At 45.7% G+C, this 25,092-nt stretch overlaps 1 protein-coding gene across 5 annotated transcripts in view; it reads left to right on the top strand.

Moving 5' to 3' along the window:
- Positions 1 to 25,092, top strand: part of LOC139247491 (E3 ubiquitin-protein ligase MARCHF1-like) — an 801,353-nt gene that overhangs the window by 134,386 nt on the left and 641,875 nt on the right. The gene's annotated exons all lie outside the window — the stretch shown is intronic.

The following is a 25,092-nucleotide window of genomic DNA, read 5'->3' as shown; positions in this document are numbered from 1 at the left end:
TCAGAGTGGATCTGCCCAGCAGGTGTGTCGATTGCCTTTTCGAGGCCGGGGCTGGGATCAGATGGGATTGGAGTATGGGCTCCTGCGTGATCCCAGACCTTCCAAACACAATAAATGCCACTGAACTTGTAGCACACAAGCGGAAGCCCCTGCCCACAGCCTTACCGGTACAGATAACAGAAGTTAGGTGTCCAGCCATCACACCAGGCCCAGGGAATGGTGTAGTTTTAGTCACGACTGGAAAGGTTTTATTCCAGGGGGTGCATTACGTGGTCACGCCAGTCATTTTAAACTTAACCGGGGTACATCTGCCTGAGTGGTGTCCAAAGGAAACTGAGCAGCTGTATGAGGCGCTCATTAAAGAAATGTTCTTCCAGTTCTTTGAATTCAGTTACAGGGATGGGAGTCGGGAAAGATTGTATGATATGGGAGTGTACGATAACGTTGGTCCGGGGAGGCAAAGGCGAGAGGAGCTCAATGATGTCGCTACGGCGTTTAGCGCAGGTACATCTCTCGTCAACAGTATGGACAACGTGCAGCTGCAGATGCAGATCAGTGGTTTAAAGGACCAGCTGCTGAAAATCCTGGGGGAAGGGAACGCGGTGCTTGGATCCGAGATAGAAGAGGACCTGGCAATGACTGTCCATTTAAAGGAGGTTATCATAGAGCTGGAGTCACACGCAAATACTGTAAATGCATTAATACGGGAGGACAGGAATGCCTCGGCGCAGGCAGTACAAAACGAAGTGTGCGCATTGCACGCAGTAACTTAGAGGACCTGCAGCAAGGTCGCATTCCGTCATGGATCAGCAACCGGTACCTCGCAGTGCTCAGCCCGTATAATAATTCGATGAGCCCCTGTCAGCTCCGTCTGTCCTCCGAGGCCTACACAGTCCCAGTGGATTGCGGTCGGTCCAACCACACAATCATGGGGATAGTGTTGTATGCCGGTAATGGGTGGGACATCACAATCAGCGCCGTTATACAGGGTGGAGAACATTGGGGTCATACGGGAAGGGATGCACGTGCGGTATCATGCAGTCCCACCATTTGTTATAAAGTGGGAGCACGCCATAACTGGCACTGACCTAAAGGGGTGCCAGAGCAGGGATGCACATGTCATACTGTGTCCCCAGCATTTGAATGCTTTCAATTGGCCAGAGTGCGGGCTTGAGTCCGAGAGTCGAGAGCCTATCAACTGCACCATAGAGGTGAGGGCCCAGAGCCTCAGGCAGCATATGCGAGCAACGGGACATACTGCGTAACCACGAGTGTGGACCAGTATCGAGTGCACCGGGACACTTGGTGTATGGTCACCGACAGCACTTCCTGCTTCAAACCCCACGCCGAAGTTCAAGTGGCACAGGAACGTATTATTCCAATCCCAGAACCATCCACAGTACACATTACGGTAAATGACACGATCCCGAACCTGCAACAGTACATTACCCAGTTCCGGTATCAGATTCCTTTGCTGCCGGAACACCTAACAATGTTATTAAAGGCCGTCGAGCTGTCCCAAAAACATTATTTCACACTGCAACAGACAAATCGGGACACAGGGGACAGAATTAAAGGGATAAATTCCACTCTCTGGTGGGACCTTGGTATAAGTGTGGAGGTTCATCCGTGGATCCGGAAATGCTCACATGCTCTCGTCATTGTACAGCTTTTGATTGTGATATACTTGTTGTGTATTTCTTGTAAAAAGAGAAGTCAGGCGCTCCGGAGTCAATGGTAGGCTGTAATTCACGAACCTTGAATGTAACTTTCTGTATCTACATGTTAACAGTGCGATGCACAGTTGTATTTCGGAGACGTATATTCGGGGTGTTTTAAAAGTAAAAGGGGATAGGATTGGTTGGGAACCACGAGGCTTGCTCACCAGCGGACGTTGATATGTTCTAGAAGACTCTTGAAATATCATCGGGGGGACTATAAGGACTGGAAGCATCGAACCCCCAAGGATTTATTGGACATTGTCTGGACATTGCGTTTAATATTTTTCTCACCACAGAAAGAAAGCTGGAAACTGTTTGTGGGAGGGGCCCAGGTGCGTCTCCATGTTGGACTTAGAATGATGGGCAGGGAGTCTGGAATGACAATGGGCAACATAAGGCAGGAGGTGGGCTAATGGAGTCCATTGTTAGGCAAGGTGACCTCGTTAATCAGTGATTACCTGGATGAATTACGAGAATAATGGAGAACCATTAAGCCCAGACTACCTGGAAGCGAAAACCCATCACTGGACTCAATCACAGGAAGCCTCGAAAACAAGTAACTTTATTGGGTAAAAGCAGAAGACCCACCCACAGGAAGCCTCGAAATAAACTTTATTCAGCCTGAAAAGGCAAACGAACTTGGGATATAAAAGCATGCCATGTGGACACAGCTTTCTCTCTTGCCTCGCTGCTTTGACCCTACAAGAATCCAACCCTCAGTATTGAGACGGAGAGAAGAAACCAGAAGAGACACCTTTTCATCGGAAGAAGCAGCGAGTAAGCCAATGAAATCGGTGAGCATTTCTGCACACACATCTTTGAAGATCACACTGTGAGGGGATATTGTGCGTTCTCCCAACCAAATTCTTAGGGGTTTACAGGGGAGGTGTTTTAGACATTGGGGTATTTCGCATTGAGGGCCTGTTGAGGCTACACTGTGTATTGTGCTGCATTTGTTTGTTTTACTGGGTGCAGGTGTGTGTTTAGTTTTAATAAAGAATTGCCGGTTGAGACCGAGGTATTTGTCCGTGACTCATTCATCTGTTCAGTACAGTAATCACTCCCAGGTCTAGAACTAGTGAAAACACCGAAGGGAAACCACTTACAGGGTGCTTGTTTGGCTGCTTTGGGAGGTAGGAGGGAGAATTTCAACAATACAAAATTGTGAGAAAAAAGTTAGCTGTTACCAGCCAGATATTTTTTCTAATTTGGTGCCTATAATGGAGGGAGTAGAGGAGGCAACACAGCATGCTGTGGAGACTGACGCTGGCGAGAGCAGTGAGCTGGGAGAGGAAGAATTGGGAGGACAAAAGAGAGCGAGGAGATTCTCGGAGGAGGTTGAGCCACGCTTGGGGTCAATTGACCCAGGGATGGCCTGGGAAGCCCACCCTAAAGGCCTACGAGAAGATATGGACCAAGATAGCCGAAGTGGTCTCGTCGATGACCAAAGACATGCACGAGGGCAGCCAATGCCGAAAGCGATGGAACGGCCTTGTCGGATCTGCCAGAGTAAGTACAACATTTATTTACATGTACTTATATATTTATATTATTTGATTTGTAAGTATCATGAGTGATTAAAATCAAATGTGAGGTCTTTCACTTTTACCAGGAATGTTGTACTCAAAGCCTGTGATCACAGTGTACTTCTTTAGTTAAAGAATGATAATTTTCATTATAATCATGATTACATCTGTCGGTTATGTGTTGCATCAGTCTCTGTGACAGTATCTAGCAATGATATCATGCAATGATCTCATGCCATGTCATCCTGTTGTTACCTTTTACAGAAGAAGCTTTTGAGGAATAGGGCCGAGCAGAGGTGAAAGGGTGGGAGGTCACCAGTCATCATTGACCTCACCGATATAGAGGAGCAGGTGCTCGCACTCATGGGGACCCACCCCGGTCGGCCATGCAAGAGCTGCAGAACCTGAAGTGATGCCACGTGAGTAAAGTATACACCATTGCGTGATGTAAAGTCAACAGATGCCACACCCACTCATATCCGAACAATCATGTATGATAAATGATTGCTAAAAGTGTCCTCTAAATAAAGCTGGCCTCATGAGAATCATTGCAATGCAGATGATCATGAAATGTGATGTCTGTGATGATTTTGATAGCGGTGGTGCTTTTGTTGTGCATATGCTGTGTGTAGCGCTGGAATCACCTTGTGACCCTAGCACCCCCTTCTCCTCTAATAACCTCATTTTGTTTTGCAGCTCAGCCAGCAGCACGGCCCCAGCCAAGACCACCGAGCCCAGAAGGTGGGGGCTGCGTCTCGCCGGACAATTCTACATCTGGTGCTGAGGAGCATCGATTCTCGCCCGTCAATCTGCTGGGTCCGTTCTCTACGGATAACAGCACAGCACAGACTTTGAGGAGCCTGCATCACCAGGCTCCAGACCGCATTCAACCCCAACGCCATCTACTGTCCCTGCAGCCATTCACACCTCTACTCTGGAGGTACCGGGCCCAAGCACCTCGCCACAGGGCACACCAATTGTCCCCAGGACGGCGCCGACCCCGCGGAGGTTTCGTGGGCACATCAGGTCTGCTCCACAAGTGGCAGACCTGTCCAGGAGGTAGACTTGTCCAGGAGGACTGTTGACATAGGTCAGCAGATCCTCCAGACATTGGGCGGCATATCCCGACAGCTGACCAGCATTTCTGGCACCATGATGCAGTATGAGCCGCGGATGGCGGAGGCCCTGGAGGTGATAGCCAGGAACACTGGTGGCAGAGGCCTCCTAGTGGTCCCGGAGCGCGGCACTGCACCCCAAGGTGCCGCACCCCCATTGCCAACGACACATGGGAGGCAGGAGCAACATCTTGCTTCTGGATCGGAGAATGTTCCCAGCTCGGGAGCTCCTGCTCCTGTATCCATGCAACCACCGGCTCTGCCTTCATCTCCCCCAATGAGGCACCACCTGAGGTGCTCCTTGGCCAGGCTGGATGTAGTCAGGAGGGGAAGGGGTAGTGGTGCGGGGGGAAGACAGGGCGGGGGAAAGGAAAGTGAGGTGCATGTCTGCAGGTGGTGGCTTTGTTATATCTCCATCTCTGTGTATGCAATTTGTTGTAATGTATGGGGGGGCGGGGGCCACTCTGTTGGTTTGCATTTGTGTTCTGTGTTTCTGGAAATGTTGACCATTTGATTGATGTCAATGTTCTAAAATGTGTTGTGGGGTGGGGTGTGGATGGAGTGTGTTTGACAGTTATACTTATGATTTCAGACCAATGGTCGGATTAACTATTTTTTATTTAACATAATCTTGTTGCGCATTGTCTCAGATAGCTGCACCGTTACACACTGGTGATTCCTTAACATGAAAGGGTATAATTTACCTTAACTTGAATCAACTTTGACTTTAACTGGCACCAAGGTGATGCCCACCACTGATGTCTGAGCTCCACACCATGTATCAGCCTTGTCAATAACAGCAACTGTCTTTCAGGCAAAGAGCTCATTTATGAGCTGCTGACGTAAGAATCTTGCAGCTATGTAGCCACCATGGGCCCTTTCCTGTGGTCTAGAGGGGGGCGTGGGCATGGTTGCATAGTCAGCCTGATTGTCTGGCCCGAGGTCAGCATCCAGCCTCTCGTCCTCCTCTTCCTCTCTCTCCTGAGGTGGATCATCAGTCCCTTCTGACAATTTTTGCCCCCTCCTGGTAGCCACGTTGTGCAGCATGGAGCACACGACCATGAATTGAGCTACCTGATCAGGGTTGTATTGTAGCTCCCCTCCTCAGTGCTCCAGGCATCTAAAGCACTGCTTAAGCACACCAATTGTTTTCTGGACCACATTGCGTGTGGCTCTATGGCTCTCGTATCGCTTCTCGGCTTCAGTGTGGGTGTCACGTAGGTTGGTCATCAGCCAGGTGGCGAGGCCATATTGTTTGTCACCAAGCATCCAGTATTGACCTTGTGGCTGACTGGTAAACATGTCAGATACAGTGCTCTCAAGCAAGAAGTGAGCCTCATCGATGCCATAATTATCTGGTTGTGGTCGACAATGAGTTGGACTTTCAGGGAGTGAAATCCTTTCCGGTTGCGAAAAACCTCTGTGTCCTGAGAAGGTGCCCGCATGGCGATGTGCTTACAGTATATTGCTCCCTGCACCTTGGGGAAGTTAGCAATTCGGTCGAATCCTAGAGCCCTTTCAGTCTGAGTCTCCATGGTCATAGAGAAGCTGATAAAGTCCATCTTACATGCGTACAAGGCTTCAGTGACCTGTCTAATGCAGCAATGTGTGGCATGCTGAAATATAGCGCAAATGTCGCCAGCGGAGGCCTGAAAGGAACCCGACGCGTAGAACGAAAGTGCCGCAGTCACCTTGACCTCGACGGACAATGCGGTCCTGATGGTGCTGGCAGGCTGCAGATCCCTCCTGATGAGCTGGCATATCTCACTGATAACCACTTTGTGGAAGCGCAGTCTCCGAAAGCAGGTGTTTTTGGATAAGTCGAGGTAAGACCGCTTCTCCCTGTAAGTGCAGGAGGTGTATGATCTGGTTCTCCTCATCAGTCTGGCACGTCTTAGAAGGGCACATAATGCTGTGGATTAGACGTTGTGCCATTTGCACTCTGCAACATCTGCGTTGTAATCGATGCAGGCTGAGAAATGGCTGGCCCCATTCCAATAACTATAAGTATAATGCCGATTGTTCACTATGACACCTAAAGTAAAATGCAATTGTCTGCAATATGATACGATGTCTGTTCAGATGGTCACATCACCTTAAAAGAACTCCAGAGTACATCCAAGCTCCCCCAAAGTTGAAGCAGCCTTTTCAATGAAGCGACCTGCGATTTACAAAATGGCGTCCACACCGCTATGATTAGTTCAACTTTTTCACAGCGGTTTTTTCGCCGAGTGAGATTGTGGGCAATATTTGTGTGAGGTGCTGGAAGTCTTGCTGGGCGATATACTGGGCGTTAGTTTCGGCAAATGTGATGCTTACGACAAAAAAAAGTGGTGTAGAGTTGCAAAATTCATGGGAAAACCCCCCCAGTGTTTGGACTCATTGGAAGGAAATTTAATTTGTAACTATCAACCAGAAAGTTTGAGATCCTAAAGTGTACATGGAAGAAACTACGAGCTTTAATCGAATTTGGGATTTTACAAGGCAGATTGGGTCCGTGTGGGAAGGGCTAAGAACTAAAGGAGAACTATCCTTCAAAAGAAACCAGTTTTGGTATTGAAACTGTCTGGGGTATTGAAGCTAAACAAATTTTCTGGGGAATTGAGTAAACTCAAAAAACCTTCTCCCCAGGAGACATTAATCAACCCAGAGATAACCAACCATCACCCTGAGCAAGAAACCAATCCAGCATATATATAACAATGGCACATCCAGCCCGCTTGGAAAACCCAGGCCTAGGCAGACATTGCAAATACCAGAGCTAATTTTTCCCCATAAAGAAACAAATTTAAAAGATTGACTCATCCGAGACAGGTTAACATTAATGAGCCCGCCAAACTATGACAAAGAGATATCAAGCCCGCCAAAAATTAAACAAAGAATCAGAGCTGATTTGGTGTGAAGATTAGTGGAGCTCCCAAAGTATAACTGGGGCCCTGTTTTAACAAAGTTTATGCATAGCATTATAGAGCATCAAGAAGGGAGGAGAGAGAGACCACCGCAGAAGTTCGAACAAGCCTCTCCAGCCTCGACGACACTCCCGGGGCCACACTGCCCTGCTATCGAGAAGGAAGGAAAAACATCGCCACGGCAGAGAAAGCAGCCCCAGAACCTCGGACATCACCATCGTGGCAGCAACTGACCACAGCCAATGTGGTACCATCGAAAACACCGCGATCGACCAACTCCGAAACAAAACTCCTCAAAGAAGAAACTGAAGATTCGAAAGTTTCCACTCTACAATCTAATCCTGACTACCAACAGGTGAAACATTAACTAAAGAGACTTTTGAAACCTATTTCTAATGAAAGAAAGTGGGTACTTACCCCATAAGTCCAATACACACCCTACTGCATCAATGGACACCACCCAACTGAAGACTACGCAGTCAGAAGTCCTCTACAACGTTTGGGGTATGGCAAGCAGAATCTACAGAGTCCAGCGAATCCCGAAATTGCCAACTGACAATAAAGGATTGGTGACCATAGTCCCTGTTTGCCATCTGGAGTTTAACCTAGTCAGAGTTAGGAATTGGGAGGTGGGAGGTGTATTATTGTCTGCAACCCCTTTGAATGTGTGATATAGTGTTCTTTATTTGAATGATTACAAGTTTGACATTGTATTTTCTTGTCCTTAATAAAATTGAAGTTCTTTGCACCAAACCAGTTGTCTCTTGCACTTTGTCACATCCCCCAAATAAATCCAAAGTCTAGAACGCAGGGAGTGGGAGCGATTCGAACTGCTCAGAAGGTCAGAGGTGAAAATGACCCCACACACCACCCCCTACAGTGGGCAATCGGTATTATTGAATCTCGGTGTAAATTACGTACCGAAAGTAATGCTGAGTGATATTATGGGTGTTGGGTTTGCCCATTCTGATGTTACCGCCCAAGTAAAGTGGGTGGGCAGTATTATTTTTTATCGGCATTATGTACATGCCAAAAGTAACACTCGGCGATTAGTGACCGAGAAATGGGCGTCAGTTTCCATTTTGTGGCTAAATAGGCGATATACGGATGTTACACCAGCGCTATGCATGCAAAAATAATGGAAAATCTAGCCCTATGTCCCTTAGTTTTAATTTCCCCTATGAGTGGAAATATCCTCTCTGCATCCACCTTGTCGAGCCACCTATTATATGTTTTGATAAGATCACCTCTCATTCTTCTGAACTCCAATGAGTATAGGTCCAACCTACTCAACCTATCTCCATGTCAACCCCCTCATCTCCGGAATCAACCTCGTGAACCTTCTCTGAACAGCCTCCAATGCAAGTATATCCTTCTTTAAATATGGAGACCAAATCTGCATGCAGTACTCCAAATGTGGCCTCACCAATAATCTGTACAATTATAGCAGGACTTCTCTGCTTTTATACTCTATTCCCTTGTAATAAAGGCCAGCATTACATTTGCCTTCCTGATTACTTGCTGAACCTGCATACTAACTATTTGTGTTTCATGCACAAGGACCCCCAGGTCCCTCTGTACTGCATCACTTTGCAATTTTTCTCCATTTAAATTATAATTTGCTTTTCTTTTTTTCTGCCAAAGTGGATAACCTCATATTTTACTGCATTATACTCCATCTGCCACATTTTTGCCCTCTTGCTTAGCCTATCTATATTCCTTTGCAGATTTTGTGTGTCCTTCTTACAATTTGCTTTCCCACCCATCTTTGTATCATCAGCAAACTTGGCTACATTACACTCAGTCCCTTCATCCAAGTCATTAATATAGATTGTAAATAGTTGAGGACCCAGCATCGATCCCTGCAGCATCTCACTAGTTACTGATTGCCAACCTCGAGAATGAACCATTTTTCCCGACTCTCTGTTTTCTGTTAGTTAGCCAATCCTCCATCCATGCTAATATATTACCCCCAACCCCATGAACTTTTATCTTCTGCAGTAACCTTTTATGTGGCACCTTATCGAAGCCTTCTGTAAATCGAAATACAACACATCCACTGGTTCCCCTTTATCCACCCTACTCGTTACATGCAGCAAATTTTTCAAACATGATTTCCCTTTCATAAAACCATGCTGAGAGAAAGAAACCATCCTAAGATAAGTGTGATTGTTTTTTCTTTTAATTTTTTTTGCGATTTGTGTTGTAATTGTGTGGGCAATGTTTTGGGAATGTTTTGGGGCGGGTTTTTTTGTTGTTTTTTTTCCCTCCAAGGTGTCTCTCAGAGTACTCCCAGACCAGCTCTTCAGCTCGGGAGTTTCCCATCCTAACCCCCTAAGACAGGTGTACAATGCCTCCCTTAGCGCTGTAAACCCTGACACAGGGCCCAACTGCCCAAACTTACTTACTGAGGTGCAAATTGTTCCCGGGCGCAAATGTTAGCACACTGCCGCCATTATCGCCCCCAAAACATCAAAGCCAAAAATCCAGCTCAAACCTCAGGCTTACTACTATTTGTTGTGTATGGAGAAAGAGTCAGATTGAACACTGTGAGCTCAAAGTAAAGTGTGACCTTAGTCTTTTATTGCAGATCTCCAGAGTGCATCTCCAACCTGTGAAGCCTCCTTAAATAACTGTACTCCCAAGTGATTATGGGAACCCTTGGGACTCCAGGGGATGAGCCCTCTGGTGGCTGTACAGAGTAAATACAAGTATACATATATAACAACACACACCCTCAAACTCAATAGTGTAACTATTTACAATGTGAGTCGATCTGGGGCCCTTCTTGCCCTGGTTGATCGTCTCGGTGTGAAAGCTGGTGTTGTTGAATCATTTGTTGGGCCCTCGCTGGGCTGCTGTGCAGCTGGCCTTGCTGGGCTGCCTGGTGTGTTGGACCCTGCTGGGCTGCTGTGGATGATGGGTTCTGCTTCGTGGTCAACTGTGATGCCGGTTGCCACTGGTGTGTATGTTGGGGGATCAAAAAATGTAGGGTCCAAGGTGGGTTGCTCAGGATAATCCGTGATTCTGAGTTTGATTTGGTCCAAGTATTTCCGGTGAATGAGTCCATTTGAAAGTTTGACCTGAAACACCCTGCTCCCCTCTTTGGCCACGACAGTGCCGGGAAGACACTTGGGACCTTGTCCATAATTTAACACAAATATAGGATCATTGATTTCAATCTCGCGTGACACATTTGAGTTATCATGGTATGTACTTTGTGGAAACCTCCTCCTCGCTACCTGTTCATGTAGATCAGGGTGAACTAACGAGAGCCTTGTCTTAAGTGCTCTTTTCATGAGCAGTTCAGCAGGTGGGATCCCAGTGAATGAGCGGGGTCTCATGTGGTAGCTAAGCAGGACTCGGGATAGGCGAGTCTGCAGTGAGCCTTCAGTTACCCTCTTCAAGCCTTGTTTGATGGTTTGCACTGCTCTCGCTGCCTGACCATAGGACGCTGGTTTAAACAGAGCAGATGTGACATGTTTGATCCCGTTACGGATCATGAATTCTTTGAATTCAGCACTGGTAAAACATAGCCTGTTGTCGCTCACCAAGACATTGGGTAGGCCGTGTGTGGCAAACATGGCCCACAGGCTTTCAGTAGTAGCAGCGGATGTGCTAGCCAACATTATCTCACATTCAATCCACTTGGAGTATGTGTCTACAACCACAAGGAACATTTTACCCAAGAACAGGCCTGCATAGTCGACGTGTACCCTAGACCATGGTTTGGAGGGCCAAGACCACAAACTTAGCGGCGCCTCCCTGGGTACATTGCATAACTGCGCGCATGTATTACATCTGTGAATGCAGGACTCTTAGTCCGCATCGATATCGGGCCACTACACGTGGGATCTGGCTATTGCTTTCATCATTACGATGCCTGGGTGCGTACTGCGGAGGTCATTGACGAAGGTGCTTCTGCCCTTCTTGGGACCAGTACTCGATTGCCCCACAGAAGGCAGTCTGCCTGGATAGACATTTCATTTTTGCGCCGCTGGAACAGCTTTATCTCTTCCTGCATTTCCACTGGGACATTGGACCAGCTCCCATGAAGCACACAGCTTTTGACTCGAGATAATAAGGGGTCCTGGCTTGTCCAGGTTTTCATCTGCCGGGCAGTGACGGGTGATTGCTCACTCTCAAATGCTTCCATAACCATGGCTAGATCTGCAGGCTGCGCCATTTCCACCCCCATGGTGGTCAATGGCAGCCTACTGAGAGCATCGGCGCAGTTTTCTGTGCCTGGCCTGTGGCGGATGGCGTAGTTGTATGCGGACAACGTGAGATTGCATCTCTGGCTGTAGGCCGATGCGTTGGTATTTATCCTTTTACTCTCAGAAAACAGGGATGTGAGTGGCTTATGGTCAGTTTCCAATTCGAATTTTAGCTCAAACAGGTATTGATGCATTTTCTTTACCCCATAGTCACACGCGAACGCTTCTTTCTCAATCATGCTGTCGGCTCTCTCAGCCTTAGACTCCTGGATGCATAAGCAACCTGTTGCAATTTCCCGAATACACACCCGACGCCATATGACGCGCATCACATGCTAATACCAAATGCTGACATGGATCATACAACACAAGCACTTTGTTTGAGCATAACAATTTTCTCGCTATTACAAAGGCATTTCCTTGGCTTTTGCCCCAAACCCATTCATCTTCTTTTCATCGTGGTTCTAACAGTGTGCTGAGACCCGATAAGAAGTTACCAAAGTAATTCAGGAGTCCCAGAAACAACCACAGCTCCATCACGTTCTGTGGCCTCGGTGCGTTCTCGATTGCCTCCACCTTTGCGTTGGTGGGCCTGATGCCGTCCGCCCAAATCCTCCTTCCCAGGAACTCCACTTCAGGCGCCAGGAACGCACACTTCGAGCGTTTTAACCGGAGCCCCACGCGGTTGAGTTGACTAAGAATCTCCTCCAGGTTATGCAGATGCTCGACTGTGTTCCGACCTGTGACCAAGATGTCGTCCTGCAAGACTACGGTGTGCGGGACTGACTTCAGTAAGTTTTCCATGTTTCTCTGGAATATCGCCGCCGCTGATCGCATTCCAAACGGGCATCTGTTATAAACAAAAAGACCTTTGTGCATGTTGATGCAGGTGGGGGCCTTCGATGATTCCTCCAGTTACTACGTCATGTAGGCTGAAGTCAGATCCAGCTTCGTGAACGTCTTTCCTCCCGCCAGCATTGCAAAGAGGTCATTGGCCTTTGGTAGTGGGTATTGGTCCTGCAGAGAGAAACGATTGATAGTTACTTTGTAATCGCCACAGATTCTGACGGTGCCGTCTCCCTTGAGGACTGGGACGATAAGACTGGCCCGCTCGTTGAACTCGATCAGGGAAATGATGCCCTCTTTTTGCAGCCGGTCTAGCTCGATCTCTATCCTTTCTCTCATCATGTATGGTGCTGCTCTCGCCTTGTGATGGATGGGTCACGCCCCCGGAATTAGGTGGATCTGCACTTTTACTCCTTGGAATTTCCCGATGCCTGATTCGAACATCGAAGGAAATTTATTTAATGCCTGGGCACACCAAGTGTCATCAGCGGGCGAAAGCGCTCGGACGTCGTCCCAGTTCCAGCGTATCGTTCCCAGCCAGCTCCTGCCGAGCAGCATGGGACCATCGCCCGGTACCACCCAGAGTGGTAGCTTGTGCACCGCTCCATCGTAGGAGACCTTTACGGTAGTACTGCCGATTACAAGAATCAGTTCTTTCGTGTAAGTTCTTAGTTTCCTGAGAACTGGAGATAAGACTGGCCTTGAGGCCTTGTTGCACCACAACCTTTCGAAAGTCTTTTTGCCCATGACGGACTGGCTCGTGCCCGTATCCAGCTCCATTGACACTGGGAGTCCATTTAGTTCAACATTCAGCATTATCGGGGGCAATTCGTGGTGAATGTGTGCACCCCATGTACCTCTGCCTCCTCGATCTGAGGTTCTGGTTCATCGTGATCCTCCATGGATCTGTCCTCCTCTGCAACATGGTGGTTTGCAAGTTTAACAGGCTTTGCAGCTCACCTGCACACTCGTTGGAGGTGACATATTCTTCCACAGCCCTTGCAAACGTACTCTTTGAATCGGCATGAATGGAAACGATGATCACCCCCGCAGCGCCAACAAGGTGTTAATGGCCTTGCATTCATCACCCTTGATGGTGGACTCTGAGACATCTGCGGACGTGTAGCTGTAGGTATGTGTGACCTGCCCTGTACGTTACGATTCGAAAACAATATCGCTTTGTTCACAGTACTTGTAGCAGCACATGTGTACTGAGAGATTTGCTTCGTATTGTCACTGGTGGCAATGAACGCCTGGGCTATCGCTGTGGCCTTACTCAAGATTGGGGTCTCTACAGTCAAAAGTTTGCAAAGTATGGCTTCGTGGCCAATGCCAAGTACGAAAAAGTCTCTGAGCATGTGCTCTAAATGTCCTTCAAATTCATAATGTCCTGCAAGGCATCTTAGCTCGGCAACATAACTCGCCACTTCCTGGCCTTCAGACCTTTTGTAGGTGTAGAACCGGTAGCTCGCCATCAGAATGCTTTTCTTCGGGTTCAAATGCTCTCGGACCAGTGTGCACAAATCGTCGTACGCTTTCTCTGTGGGTTTCGCTGGAGTGAGCAGATTCTTCATGAGGCCATACGTTGGTGCCCCACAGACGGTGATGAGGATCGCCCTTCCTTTGGCAGCGCTCTCTTCCCCATCTAGCTCGTTGGCCACGAAGTATTGGTCGAGTTGCTCCACAAAAGTTTCCCAATCATCTCCCTCTGAGAATTTCTCCAGGATGCCCACTGTTTTCTGCATCTTTGGGTTCGCTATCTGTATCTCGTCACCGGTTGTGTATGGAGAAAGAGTCAGACTGAAGACTGTGAGCTCAAAGTAAAGCGTGACCTTAGTCTTTTATTGCAGGTCTCCAGAGTGCCTCTCCAACCTGTGAAGCCTCCTTAAATACCTGTGCTCCCAAAGGATTATGGGATCCCTTGGGACTCCAGGGGATGAGCCCTCTAGTGGCTGTACAGAATAAATAAAAGTATGCATATATAACACTATTCTTCACATTTTACATCTCTTCTGTTAATTTAATACTATCCTCAACTTCTTGAGTTAGCCACTGATGGAGTTTTTATTTCTCAATGGAATTAATATTCATTAAGAATTTTGTAATATTTCTTTAAATGTACTCAAAAATGAAACAACAATAATAATAACCATAACAATTTTGCATTTACATCCCAGGTTGCTTCACAGAGAGTAAAAAATGGACCAAGGTACATGAGGAGAGGTTAAGAAAACAACTACAACTTTGTTTGAACAAATAGCAGTTGACAATGCCTATAAAGGTTTAGAGAGAAGTGGAAAAGTGGAGGGTGTTTGGGAGGGAGTTTCAGGGATTAGGGCAGAGGCACATGAAAGCTCTGCTACCTGTCATGGGTTAAAGGAGAGGGGGATACGCAGAAGCTCAGAGTCACAGTATGTAGAAGGGGACACGTTAGAGGTTGAAGAGGTCGGCCCCCCATCCTCTACTCTTGGTAAATGTCTGCTCATCGAAATCTCTACTGCCCGTATCCTGTTCCACACCAAGTCCTGCTCACCTGTTGCCCCTGTTCTTATTCATTTACATTGACTCCTCGTCCACCAATCATTGTAAATTTAAAATTTTCATCCTCATGCTTAAAACCCTTCATTGGTTTGCCTTTTCCTTGCCTTTTTTCAGGCATACTCCCATTTTTATCCCATTAATTCTAGAGGTGGCATAGATAAGAGCTTTTGTGGTGGATGGGCTAAGATGAAGGCAGAGGTGGGCAATGTTGCACAAGTGGAAATAAGGGGATGGATAGGATGTAGGGTTTGTAGATCTGCTCTGGATTGAACAGGATGCCAAGTTCTGGAAATTGCTTGGAGCTGGCATTACTACACCAGAAGTGCACCGGAAATGTGGTTGTCACTGCAGTTCCAGTGAAGTAAAGCAGCAAGAGCAGCCTTGAGACATTTCCTGGACAATATGTGCTCCCAACAGGTGAGACACTTCATTAGGTGTCAGCAGTGGCTTGGTGACAGTCATAAAATTACATCTAGTGTCTCATCTTTCTCCTGGGTAATCTCCAACCCTTTAGTCTGAACATCGATTTTAATAACTTCAGACCAAAGCATTATCCCTATTATCCTTAGGGCAGGTGAAACTGATGATGTGGAGTGAGTCTATCAGCATTTTGGAGGGGAAACATTGACATTGCAAGAGCAGCTCCTTCATCAGGACACAGCTCTGGCGGGGCTAGGATTGTCCTGGAGTCTCCAGGAACTGAGATTAACCTCTGCAACATTGCTGCCATCAACCCAGGAGAAAAATCATACGGGCATTAAAAATGGTGGTTTTAAAAATGTCTTTGAAAACTTTTATTCATCAGTTGTATATGGGTAAAACAGGCTGTTTTACTGACAGTCACAAGTCTATTCACTATTGAATTGGCGTGAGGATAGACATGTTGGGTGACCAATGGTGGGAGGGTGGTGGTGGGGAGGTTGGAGGCCAGAGGTCATGTGTTGAAACCTCCAAAAATACCTCAATTTTCTGGTTTGATTTCAGGCCTCCTGCATCTGCAAGGTTTTTTTTCCCTTTTCTCTAATCTCCCCTGTCTTCTTGTTTCTTTACATGTTTGGGCCTTCTCATCATTTTAGTTATTTGCACATTCCTTTGTTATTTTAATGGCCCAGAAATTGTGGTCAGAGCTTCCCGCAGGCGGATGCCTTCGACCACAAAAAAAATTCCAAAAATATCTGGTGGACCCAGAGACTCGAACACTTCTGCTCCGAGGCCTAGATGCGCTGTGCAGCACAGTGTAGAGGCCCACGCATCCTAGGAGTGTAAACGCATCCTGGGATCGCTTGGGCCGGACCACCAATCAAAATGAAGAATGTCCTCATTTATAGTAATGGGAGCTCCATTTGAATGGGAATACCCCCCAAAACAAAGAAAACACAAGATATAAATTTGAAAAACACCTCACTTATTTAAAATTATAGAAATTGAATTAAATTAAATGTTTTAGAAAAATGTTTACTCTTTAGAATTTTAGAATGTTTTAATAGTGTTAAGAATAAACTTACCTTAATGGACAGGGTTTTTAATATAAAAATTAGTCATAATATTTATTTTTTCTATCTTTTAAAACTCTTATGTTGGTAAAAGCAAGCCTTACATCTGCTTTTACCAGGCATAAAAGTTTTAAGGACATTTGCTGGGCAGGATTTGTGCAAATAGCTCAACTCTCTGCCCGTGAAGGCCCTTCTCCTGGAGATGCGTATGATCTGTCAAAGTTTTTTTGGCAGATTGTAAATGTCGTGTTTAGGCGCATGCTCTTCACGCACCTAAACCCGAAACTTGCAGGGCCACTTCTGGTGCATGCGCACATCGTACACACCAGAGAGGCCGCAATTTACGGCCCATTGTCTTTCCGTTGCCTCGCTGAGATTATATTTTATATCATCTAACAGGTTTCTAGTAAGCAGTTTGCAAGGCATTTAACCCATTACCTTAGGCTGACCATACATCCCTGTTTTCCAGGGACAGTCCCGGGATGAGGTATTTAACAATGTCCCAAGAAGAGTCCCTGGTTTAGGAAACATGTCCCCATATTCATTGGTCCGCTAAACCGTCAATCTTCGTAACGCCTCAGATCTTTTAGACCAATCAGAGTGCGGCATTTGTCAGGGCAATGCTCTTCTGGGATTGGCTGCTGCTAAGTGGGACACATCGGTTAGGTTTCATCCTATAAAGAGGCAGCTGTTCCAGCCAATAGTGACTGGTGGGAGGGCGGATCCTTCAACATGAATGGCAAAGAACATTGGAGGAGAAGCCTGAGGCGCAGTGAGAGCTAGTGGCTTTACTTTACTTCAGAGATCAGTATGGTGCAAAGATCGGTTCAAATCATGTTTTTTTTAATGCATATGTTCTAAATTCTGCCACCGGGAAGAGGTTTCTGAAATCTTCTGAGACAGAGGGTGCTTCACATCTTATATGGAAAATCTAAATCTGTTTGGAACAGATTTAAAATTGAGAAATTAAAAGTTAAGGGGTTGGATTTTCGTGTTTCACCGTTTTTGGGCAAAAATCTAAGTGATATGTGAAAATTACCATTTTCGCTGCATTACCGATTTAAGGCCTAACTTTCGGCAATCGCGGCGCAAAACGTGATCCTTGCCAACTTTAGTGCGGGGCCGGGAGCACTGCGAGAGAGGACTTGGGAGGGGAAAAAATTTAAAAAAAAACATTCAAACAACATTACCAAGATCTTTAGCTAACAAATCGCTGCAAACAAATTAAAAAATAAAAACTTTAACTTACCTTTTTTGCAGATTTTCCAACTTACTGCTGCTGGTGTTCTGTCGGTGTTCTGGGCGTGGCATACGGGTCTGATTGGTGCCGAAACTCGGACGGTAATACAATCCGTGTCATTACACGTCCAGCGCAGCTCTCCACGGTGGTGCTTCCAAGCGCCGCTGCAAACAAGGAGCCGAGGATCGCGACCGGGCTTTGCGACCGGGTTTTCGCCCCGCGGAGGGTCATAATGGGGCGAAAACCCAGTCGCAAAGCACTCGAACATCCAGCGCCTGGTGTTCGGGGACTAATATAGGTGGTACAGTACTATTGCAATTGCCATCGCTACGACATTGACTGAACAGTGTATGACGTAGAACATAAGCAAGATTCAACTGTTCGTTCCCGAACAGCATTATTGTATTATTTATAAATGGTGTCTGAATGCGTTTCAATAGTGTGACGTCACATCCATGGTAATTATATGCACATTTGTTTTAGTTGTGTTTATGTGCAACTGTTAAAATATATACTGCTGAACAATCTTGTCTCGCGACGTTGCACAGCCTCCATTTTTCTCCATTCTAGCTCCTTTGCTGTGCTCCCATTCTGTATATCCCTAGATTCGGTCGCGAAAATATGGTCAACCCTACATTACCTTCCCATTTGTATTGGATTATTTCTTGTTTCTCTGCCCCATACCTTTTATTTTAAACCCAACTGAAGGGCTTGCTTATCTTTCAGTTTTCAGTTCTGATGAAGAGTTGCACCCAAAGTGTTAGCCCATCATTTCTCTATATATGTCGATTGTGCTGCTGTGTATTTACAGCATTTTCTGATTTTGTTCAAGAAGGATGTTGTGCTGTGTTTTCATCAACCTAGACCACATTCCTTTCGACAGATGTCACCTTCCAGGGTGGCCTTTGCATGCAACCTTTTTATGTATCAATACAACGACCCTCAACTTTACAAACAACGAACCATCATTAAATTTTTACACCTCTCTAATGTCTCTGTGAAGTTAAAAGATGAAGGGGGAGAAATTCGGTTGGTTAGCGCCACCCATTAGCACTCCACAGGGCGCTAAACACCTCCCGCCCGAGTGCCGCGCTGTTGGTGCCTGTCGCGAAGTTCAGTGAAGGTTTTGCGGCGGTGCTGACAGTTTGCGCTGTGCTCGCTGGCGCCACCCACTTGGTAACGCCAGAGTGTGCAACACCTCTTTAGCCCCGCGTTTGCAAAATTGAGTCTTTCGCCTGCTGTCGCACCTGGCGCTGAGACTGGCAGGGGAAAGCAGTCAGTCCAGCGATGATCCTGGGTCGATATCATCCAGAGTGCAAGGTAAGTGCTGAAATTTTACTTTTTCAACTTTTATTATTTGTTGCAGTAGTGGGGAAGTGTGAGTGCAGTTTATTGAATTTTTCAGCAGGATTTTTTGTTTCATCTTTAGGTGCTAGGATGCCAGCATCCTAGTGCCAAAAATTGAGTAGGCCTCCTGCGCTATCGCTCTGTTGGCACCCTAAGAGGAGTGTGGAATGCTTCTCTTAGCGCTCTACTCTCCTCTTGGTGCGATGTCTACCACCTCAATATCCCAGTTTGAGGTGGTAGACATTGCCCGGCACTAAAGGTAGCAACCTAGCAGTGCCACCACCTTAAAGCAGGCGATACCGAATTCCTAACCCGAATAATTTACAAGATGGTATTCCATCTACCTACCCACTCGTGCCTACAACCTCTCAAGTTCTTGTAACAGGGTCTGTCCGTATCAAAGGGATAATCAAACTGCTAGTGAGATCAGTTCCAATTGAAAAGTTACTGGATATAGTTAAATTAATACAATCGCAGTCCTATTTGAGTAACCCTTTGCCAACAGTGCAATAGCATACATTTTTCACCCACAGTGTTTCCCATGCTGGGTCTGGTGCCCTCTGGCACCATGAAGACAGCTAATGTTATTCCTATATTTAAAAATGGGGATAGAACAAATCCAGGGAACTATAGACCAGTTAGTGGGAAAGATAATGGAATCTTTACTCAAAGATGTAATAGCAAAACATCTAGAAACCACAAATATAATAAAGAATAGTCAGCACAGATTTTAAAAGGGAAGCTAATGTTTGACATCCTTACTGAATTCTTTAACGAAGTAACAGAAAGCGTAGATTAGGGTCATGTAGCATACGTAATATATTTGGATTTTCAAAAGCTCTTAGGTAAGGTATAGCATAATAGACTCATGTCTAAGGTCAGAGCATGTGGATTCAGGGGGCAAGTAACAGAATGGATAGCAAGCTGGCTAGAAAACAAAAAACAGAGAATAGGGGTTAAAGGTAGTTACTCAGATTGGCAAAAAGTAGGAAATGGTGTTCCACAGGTATCTGTGCAGGGACCACATTGTTCACCATTTATTTAAATGATTTGGACTTGGGAATCGGAAATACAATTTCAAAATTTGCGGATGACCACAAATTTGGGAATATCATTAATATTGAGGATGACTGCAACAAACTACAGGAAGATGTTAATAAACTTACAGAATGGGTGTGTAAATAGCAAATGAATTTAAATGTAGATAAGTGTGAGGTGGTACATTTTGTTAAGAGGAATAAGGAGGTACGCACATCTTGGAAAATCAGAGTCTAAATGGGGTAGAGGTGCAAAAGGATCTGTGAGTACAGAGTCACAAATCATTAAAAGTAGCAATGTAGGTTAACAAGGCCATAAACATTGCAAACAAAGCACTGGGATTCATTTCGAGAGGGATAGAATTGATAAGTAGAGAAGTTATGTTAAACTTATATAGAACCTTGGCTCAACCACATTTGGAGTACTTTGCACAGTTCTGGGGGCCGAAATTTAGGGTCTCAAAGAGACCATTAATGCTCGTTTGCAGCGGCCATTCCTAAAAATCGAATGGCCGTCGCTTTGGGGTCAACAGGCCGACCCGACCTAAATTCACGTCGGGGATTTTTCGGCCTAGACCCCACCCCGCCCAAGTAGATGCACTGCCAATTTAAAATAAAATAAAGACTTACCTATCCATTTTCAGCTGGATCTATTGACCCCCCACCGTGCGGTGCCCCCGGCAGGTTTTTCTGCCAGTGTACCCTCTGCAGAGTGAGTGCAACCCGGCAGCATGGCCGGCCTTAAAGGGGAGGACCCACTGCCACAGCTGCAGTGGAAGAATTTTTGCTGGCCGACTTGCCGATCGGCCGGCAAAATACTGGCCCTGGGCTTGGCCGGGCCACCATCGGGCCCCTCGAGTGCCAGGCTGCTGGCCCGGCCAAAATCCTCCCTGTGGCCAAAGTTAAAAAATGATCGAATCTCTCCCCTTTAACGGAGGGGGAGAGCATGGTGATGCACACGCGCTGTGATGTCACCATGTTGATTGACAGTGGTGAAGGGCCCAACCGACGCATTTTCAGTCAGTCAGCCTGGCTTTGAGTATAAGGCCCACCCCCATTTTGATCCATTTCCTGTAGGACTTTCAAAAGTCCTGAAAATAGATCTACTCACTGCATCAAGAGTTCCAGCAGTGAATACCAGTTAAAAACTCATACGTGGGCTAGCTTTCCAGCTCATCTGAATTTCGGCCCCAAGGTCTACAATTAACAAAAAGGATATAGAAGCACTAGAGAAGAAAAATCTTTTTTGGCAGTTAACAAAGGATGCAGGTTCCAAAAGACATTCAGTACTGTAGGATTACAAAATTCGTGGGAACCCCCCTCCCCCACCACCCTGCTCCCCCCCACCCAGTGTTTGGACTCATTGGAAAGGGAATTTAATTTGGAACTGTCAACCAGAAAGTTTGGGATCCTAGAGTGCACATGGAAGAAACTATGAGTTTTAATCGAACTTGGGATTTTACAAGGCAGATTGGGTCCGTGTGGAAAGGGCTGAAAACTAAAGGATAGCTATCCTTCAAGGAGATACCAGTTTGGGTATTGAAGCTGTCTGGGGTATTGAAGCTAAACAAATTGTCTGGGGAATTATGTAAATTCGAAAACCCTTCTCCCCGGGAGAAATTAACATAGCAACAATCAACCCAGAAAGAGCCAGCCATCACTCTGAGCAGGAAACCCATCCGGCACATACATAATGTTAATGACCCATCCAGCCCGCATGGAAACCCAGGCCTAGGCAGACATTGCAAATACCAAAGCTAATTCTTCCCAATCGAGAAACAAATTCAAAACGATCAGCACATCCAAGACAGGTTACCCTTAATAGGCCCGCCAAAATATGACAAAGAGATATCAAGCCCGCCAAAATTAAAACAAAGAATCAGGGTTGATTTGGCACGTAGATTAGAATGGCTCCAAAAGTATAGCTGGGGCCTGGTTTTTTACAAAAATTATTGAAGGTGAGAGAGCGAGCAGGCATTCATCTATTCGAAGAGGGGAAGGACGGAGAAAGACCACCGCAACAGTTTATGCAGCTCATCTGAGCACCAACATTTCCAATCTCGATGACACTCTGGGGCCACACTGCCCTGCTACCGAAAAGAAGAAGGAAGAACATCATCACGGCAGAAAGCAGCCCCAATAACTTCGGACATCACCATTGCGGCAACAACTGACTACAGCCAATGTGGTAATATCGAAAAGCACCGCGATCGACCAATTCCAAAACCAAAACTCCTCAAAAAGAAACCGAGGGTTCTAAAGTTTCCACTCGACAATCTAGTCCTAGCTACCAACAGGTGAAACATTACCTAAAAAGACTTTAAAACCTATTTCTAATGGAAAAAAGTGGGTACTCACCCCATAAGTCCAATACATGCCTCACCACATCAGCAGACACCACCCAACTAAAGACTACACAGTCAGAAGTCCTCTATGATGTTCGGGGTATGGCAAGCAAAACCTACAGAGTCCAACGAACCCTGAAATCGCGAACCACTGCCAACGGATAATAAAGGATTGGTGAGCATAAACCCTGTTTGTCCTGGAGTTTAACCTAGTCAGAGTTAGGCATTGGGAGTTGGGAGGTGTATTATTTACTGTAACCCCTTTTGAATGTGTGGTGAAGTGTTTTTATTCTAGTTATTTCAAGCTTGACATTGTACTTTTCTTGTCTGTAATAAAATCAAAGTTCTTTGCACCAAAACAGTTGCCTCTTGCACTTTGTCACATCCCCAAAATAAATCCAAAGTCCAGAACCCAGGGGTGGGAGCGATTCGAACCGTTCAGAAGGTCAGAGGTGAACCTGACCCCACACACCACCCCCCACAGAACTCAATAGGGTTACTCTGCGTTGTTTCATTTCAGTGATGTGTGCTAGTGGCAAAACACTAGCTTTGGATGTTTTTTTTTAATGCAGTTCACTGCTGTTGCGACTAGCTTATTTTGAACATTCTTCCTTTTCGTGATTCTGATTCCACATTAGCAAATCATAAAGTTGAACTTGCGTGGCCTTCCCCTTTTCAATTACTCAAAATTTTAATCAAAGGGCTGGAGTATGGTGAGATAGCATGCAACATGTTCAAGACTGCTATTTCTGATTTACAGGGAGCAATTTATAGGTAGTTTGGCTTATTCTTTTGATGTTTTGTTTCTAACAACACAAGCAGCAAACTAAATGTATGTGTATATTTATTAAGAAGGGGAATATTAAAAGACTTACTGTACAAGGGGTGGAGAAGGTGCAAAAAAGATTTACAAGGATGATACCAGAACTGAAAGATTACACCCATCAGGAAAAACTGACCAGGCTGGGGCTCTTCTCTCTAGAAAAGAGATGGTTGAGGGGCGACCCCCTTAATAGAAGCCTTTAAAATTATGAAGGGGTTTTATAGGAGGAGTCCAAAACTAGGGGTCATACTGTAAATAGTCACCAATAAATCCAATCAGGAACTCAAGAGAAACGTCTTTACCCAGAGAGTGGTTAGAATGTGAAACTTGCTACTGCATGATGTAGTTGTGGTGATTAGCATAGATGCATTTAAAGGGAAGCTAGATAAGTACATGATAAACAAAGGAATGGAAGGTTATGTTGATAGGGTGAGATAAAGTAAAGTGGGAGGAGGCTCGTGTGGAGCATGAACACCGGCATGGACCAGTTGTACCTAATGGCTTGTTTCAGTCCTTTACATTTTATGTAATTCTATTTAACATAGAAACATAGAAAATAGGTGCAGGAGCAGGCCCTTCAAGCCTGCACCACCATTCAACATGATCATGGCTGATCATTTTTGCAACTTTACTACTCCATTCTCTCCATACCCCTTGATCCCTGTAGCCGTAAGGGCCACATCTAACTCCCTTTTGAATATCTAACGAACTGGCCTTAACAACTTTCTGTGGTAGAGAATTCCATAGATTCACAATTCTCCGAGTGAAGAAGCTTCTCCTCATCTCGGTCCTGAATGGTTTACCCCTTACCCCTGTGCCCCCTAGTTCTGGACTATCCCAACATCAGGAACATTCTTCCTGCATCTAACCTGTCCAATCCCATCAGAATTTTATATGTTTCTATGAGATCCCCTCTCATTCTTCTAAATTCCAGTGAATATAAGCCTCGTCGATCCAGTCTTTCTTCATATGTCAGTCCTACCATCCCGGGAATCAGTCTGGTGAACCTTTGTTGCACTCCCTCAATCGCAAAAATGTCCTTCCTCAGATTAGGAGAACAAAACTATACACAATATTCCAGGTGAGGCCTTACCAAGGCCCTGTGCAACTGCAGTAAGACCTCTCTGCTCCTATACTCAAATCCCCTAGCTATGAAGGCCAACATACTATTTACCTTCTTCACCGCCTGCTGTACCTGTATGCCAACTTTCAATGACTCATGAACCAGGTCTCGTTGTACCTCCCCTTTTCCTAATCTGTCTCCATTCAGATAATATTCTGCCTTCCTGTTTTTGCCTCAGTATATAGACAGTACATCTACCACAATGAGTTTTGGTTTCAACAAAGTAACGATGCAAAAAGGAAAGATTTCCTTTGTGTGTTTGGTGTAGTGAAATTGTGATCTGGGTGATCATAAACAGGTTCATTATTTGCTACAGTGAATCTTCCTCGCAGAGGAAGAAGAGCATGTAAGGTGGCATATTTGAAAGTTAGGAGGAACATTGAATGGAGCAATTACCATATAAATATTGATTAAAAATACAGAAAGGCAAGAAAAGTTGTAAATGAAAGGTGCAGAAGGCCAAAGGTGAGTGGTTTGCCTCACCTTCCCCCTCGGTGGAGTGGGGGAGGAAAATGCACAATTTTGAAATACTTGTTTCTATTACAGGATTTATTATGTGTTTTAAAACACAAGCTAGACTGTAGTACTCGAGGCATTTCCAAGCTAGCATAATGCTTTATTTATTTTACTATCTCGACTGTTCCAATTGTCGACATCACAAGACCAGCACTGACACAGGAAAAAACTAACAACACAGGGAATCACTGAGTGTGACTGAACTACTCTTCAAATCTGTGGCTGCCATAACTGCATTAAGAACTGACCAGCAAAAGAGAGAAGCAAGTCACTTATACAACAAAGCTTTGTTC

The sequence above is a fragment of the Pristiophorus japonicus genome, chromosome 2, assembly GCF_044704955.1.
Source record: "Pristiophorus japonicus isolate sPriJap1 chromosome 2, sPriJap1.hap1, whole genome shotgun sequence".
Classification (NCBI taxonomy): domain Eukaryota; kingdom Metazoa; phylum Chordata; class Chondrichthyes; family Pristiophoridae; genus Pristiophorus; species Pristiophorus japonicus.
The sequence above is the reverse complement of the archived record's forward strand: the minus strand, read 5'-3'. Positions and strand labels throughout refer to the sequence as shown.